The 4,475-nt window shown below is 36.4% G+C and overlaps 2 protein-coding genes across 2 annotated transcripts in view; one reads left to right on the top strand and one right to left on the bottom strand.

Moving 5' to 3' along the window:
• The window catches only part of LOC107654141 (kelch-like protein 25), a 46,816-nt gene extending 46,046 nt beyond the window's left edge, over positions 1-770 (top strand). The window contains exon 3 of the mRNA XM_016441085.1: positions 231-770. The gene's annotated coding sequence lies outside the window, so the exon portion shown is untranslated. The remainder of the gene's footprint in view (positions 1-230) is intronic.
• Positions 1-2,722, bottom strand: part of LOC107654140 (cytosolic carboxypeptidase 4-like) — a 227,408-nt gene extending 224,686 nt beyond the window's left edge. The window contains exon 1 of the mRNA XM_016441082.1: positions 2,387-2,722. The gene's annotated coding sequence lies outside the window, so the exon portion shown is untranslated. The remainder of the gene's footprint in view (positions 1-2,386) is intronic.
• Between the last annotated feature and the right edge of the window lie 1,753 nt (positions 2,723-4,475).

The raw sequence follows: 4,475 nt of genomic DNA, 5'->3' as shown, positions 1-4,475 counted from the left end.
GGGGGGGGGGAGAGACACTTAAAATTGTCAAATGAAATACCACTACTATTAATAATTAATATTAATAAAAATAAGAAATTTTTCTTAAGCTTCCTTGCAATTTGCTGTTTCACAATGGTAGGAGTTAAAAATGCAATGTCCCGTTATTTCTTAATTCACCTTATTAGAAAAAGAAATTAGATGTGTAAAACCATGATTGATTTCTTTGTTCTTGTCTGTCCTCCTCCAAGAACAATGACTGAAAATAGAGTGAAGAACTGCAACAAAACCCAGCAGCGAGGCACAGCAGAGGCTTCCAGATTTAAGGTAGCAGGTGAAATACGATTACAGCTGATGAGAGCCAAGGGGCGGCAGGAAATCGAATGATGAAGCACAAACACCGCAGTCTCTCTCATCAGGACCGCTGGCCGGGGGAGGGAGACAGACGAATGAGACGCATCCTCCCTCACTGCAGCACTGCAGACAGTGATGGAGTGCCACAATATCACAACTACAGATGGAGAGATAGACGGGCACGCAGGGCAGCATGAGAAAGATAAACGGAACTGAGAGCGAAGGATAGCATTGATTTACGAGCTGGCACGAGATGGTGGTTTTACAAGGCCTGTCCGGCTAGTTAAATGACTCATCGTAAAACAAAGCCATCGGACAGCCATCCATCTGAAAAACAGACAGTCTAAACCAAACACAGTAGCTTGGGTTGGTTCTTAGAAGACAATTAGCTAAGTGAATAAAAAGGTATTAAAATGATTAATATATATTGTTTCACACTGAAGTTTCACTCAGAAGTTACTAGTAAATTTCACAATTAATTACAAAGAAAAGGCTAGTAACACTTTGAATTAAATATGACATTTTGAAGTGGAAAGACTTATAGGCCTAAATAGTATTTTCTTGTCAAATCAGTCATGTGTTTCATACAACTTCAAAAACATTTTTTTTTTTTTTTTTTTTTTTACAGTGTAGCACTATATTATATTGGATTAATATTAAAAGTATGGCCAATATTGAGAAGCCAGTAATTATTTTCATTTTATAGATGATGACCAGCATTAAAAGTCTTTACTATTTTGTCTAAAAAATAAATAAAAAACTATGTGGGCATCACAATATTATAATGTACAGTATATATGAATTAATTTTAGATCTGCTGAAGATAACATTTTTCATGGTTCATTAGAAGTAATGAATTGTAAATGTAAAATTCTACAAGTGAATTTAAGCATCACATCATAATACAGTAACATTTTTTTTACATTTGCCAAACATTATATTTAGCCTAACACTGGTCATTAATTAATACATTTATATACATTTTATATAAAACTTACATTTTTGAAGATTAACCGAGGGCAATTCAAAAAAAATTTTTTTAATAAATATATTTTCTACACACGCACTAAATACATTTGACATGATTCTGTGGACTTCAGCAACAGTAAAAGCAGACCATGATGAGTCAGACCATTAAACCTCTACATGACCTAAAGAACAACCATCTCAAGTGCTTTAATAGTATCACTAAGTAGATTTACAGAAATGTCCTAATACATCAACACTTTCTTGCTCATTGAATGGCAGTCTCGAGTGGACCTAATGAAATGTCCCATCGCTTTCTCTAACAGCTTTATTAAACTCTGTCTGGAGATTCCAGCATCCGCCCCAATACAAAGTGAGATGTCACATGTGAATGGAAAACATCAGATAGCCAGCACAACCTTATCCCAAGGAAACCCAACAACAATTTCATGAGCGCCGTTCTTCTAGGCACATAAAAGGCCACAGTCCTCCGCGTATCGGAAAACACCTGCAGCACAGAGCTATTGTTCTCCCTGACATACAACTGATATTTATACACGGACTGTCAGCGCACAACAAAGGCTCAGGTTTCTTTAGGTTGCATGTGGATCCTTTGTTCTCTTTGGAAAGAGAGAGAAAAAGAGATGGTACAGCAAAACCCAATCAACAGGTAGACAAAACGGGACAACAATGACAGGTACTGAGGGATCATTCACAAATACAAAACATTACATTACTGGGAGTTGACGTATGGCAAGTTCTAGAAAAGGTCATAATGCAGGAGACAAAAATGGAAAAAACAATGAAATATCTGACCTTCTTTACTGTTTTAAGAGCAACTCCCAAAAGAAAAAAAAAACAGTTTAATTCTCCAGGAACAAGGAAACAAACAAAGAAAACAAAAAGTGTATCACTAGCTAAAGCCAACAAGACTTGGATTTAAGTTATCTGGATAAAGATGAGAACATTCCTCCAGGGCTGGATAAAATCACCTTGTAAACAAGCAGAAAAATGAACACGCAGTCTTTAATCTGACAAGGAACTAGTTCTTTTCAGCTTAGCATTACCTTCAAGCACTGTTTCCTACCTTTGTGCTTGCCAAAAGATCAGGGTAGCTTGGCAACAGGAACAAAGGCAAAGTCAATGGAGTCCAAAGGGGTAAGATGCCACGGCCCCCCTTCAAACACATCCAACCAACCTCATGAGAGAAAAAGCACATTTAGGAGGCAGTCGCTTAACTCAAAGCAGGACAAATGGACTCATGGTGGTGTCTGCTGCCGCGAAACCTTGAGCTGGACCAGACCAGACAAGAGGAAGAGAAAGTAGCAACAGGTGCTCCAATCAAGCATGACTTCTGAACAGCTGGCTTCAGTCTGACAATTTAGACTTAATCTTCCCTCAATAACTTTGAAATCTGATACATCTGGAGACATAGTGGGCATATTATATACATATATAACAAAATATTTGTATATATACTTGTATGTATATATATATATATATATACATATATATATGTGTGTGTGTGTGTGTGTGTGTATGTATGTATACACACACCTATCTATCTGAACAAAAAATAAACAGGAACACTGGGCTGATGTACATAGTTTTTTTTATTAAGATTTTTTTAATGTACATTTTTCATCTCTCTAACACCGAGAATGCTGATAAATAAAGCTAGTTATAAAAAGCTTTAAATCAAAGCACAAAAAGAAAATCCATAATTAATACTTTTTCAATTAATTTTTTTACATTACAGATATTTACAGAATTTGTGGTATTTTGCCCATTTTTACACAAAATTTAACAAGAAATTACGGTACCTCTTAGTAACCACAGACCTAAAGATGGTAGACGCCATGTTTAATTTTTCGTGAATGAAAACGAGGCTGTGAGGGGGAAAAGCCCAGTGTAAATTTAACAAAACATTATTTTTTGACACCAGGGGTTTTTGAAAAAAAATATTTTAAATGTTGTGTCATTAGGACAATCAATTTAACTTGTGAAAAATGAAAATTAAATATAGTGTCCACATAAGGGCCCATTGCGTGAAGCAGACATAAGTTTGATTTGCATTAACGTGACGATTTGGATTCTTCTTTAGTGCATTTCTCGTGGCAGCCAAAATGAGTCAAATGAGCGAGAATACTTCCGAGTAGCTTTAATTGTGCTAGTAATAATTCATTTTGAGTTATATGTTTCCCTGAAGGAAGATTTGGCGATAAAAAGGAACTGATAAACACTGCAGGATCTGGGGAATATTTAACGCTACTTAAAGAACGTGAGCATTACTCAGTTATCCGACAAAACAACGCGTTTTGTAAAGTCTGAGGTGTGTTACGCTTCAGCAGAGACCAGGGAAATGACAGCGGACGAACATCGCCACATCGCCCTCTGTTGGTTAAGGCTTTTCAATTCTCAGTTTAGCACCATAACGTACCAGCATGCAGAATGTCAGCTTCAGCAGCTGTGGGAATATGCTGACGGGTAATAAAAAAATCTCTCGGATGTATAAATTAAATCCCAAAAGGTTAGAGGGAACTGATCGATAAATGAATCATGAGACATCCATCACTCGAATGCATTAGAGAGGCGTGTTAGGCAGAAGTTTAATGGCAAGAAAATAAAAAAAAACAGAGCAGAAAGCTTAAATTAACACTTTTTATCTGCACAATTTCCCCTTTCTTAAAATATTTTCTCATGTTCAACAGAACGGTTAGCCTGGCCAGCAGGCGAGGGCTTTGACTGGCTAAAATCTAGTTATTTGAGGGTACAAACCAAGCATTTAATACACCAACACAACGTAGGCTATATTCATCATACTTTTTACCGGTCAAATCGACATTTCTGGCTTGAGCGTAGAACTGTGATACTTTGTGGCTAATACAACTTGAATTTGTTAGCCTACATAAAGTTGAATCCCTCATCTCGTTCAAATTGTGTTTATTAATCTTAAAAAAGAAAAAATACTGCAGTTGAAAACACCCGCTCTTTTGGTAGCTTAATATGAAAGCTAGCTTTGTGTTTGGTTTAACAAATTTACATAACATTCATATGGTACAGTAAAAGATGATCAAATAAAACCTGGCACGTACAAAGGAGGCCGTTTACCAGTTAAGTGGAGCTGATCGATTGTCTCGTTTTAAAGCCAGCCTTTTTTTTTTCCACTCGACGTG

This window comes from Sinocyclocheilus anshuiensis, unplaced genomic scaffold (assembly GCF_001515605.1).
Source record: "Sinocyclocheilus anshuiensis isolate Anshui unplaced genomic scaffold, SAMN03320099.WGS_v1.1 scaffold115, whole genome shotgun sequence".
In the NCBI taxonomy this organism is placed as follows: Eukaryota; Metazoa; Chordata; class Actinopteri; order Cypriniformes; family Cyprinidae; genus Sinocyclocheilus; species Sinocyclocheilus anshuiensis.
Note: the sequence above shows the minus strand (reverse complement) of the source record. Positions and strands in the feature narration are given on the sequence as shown.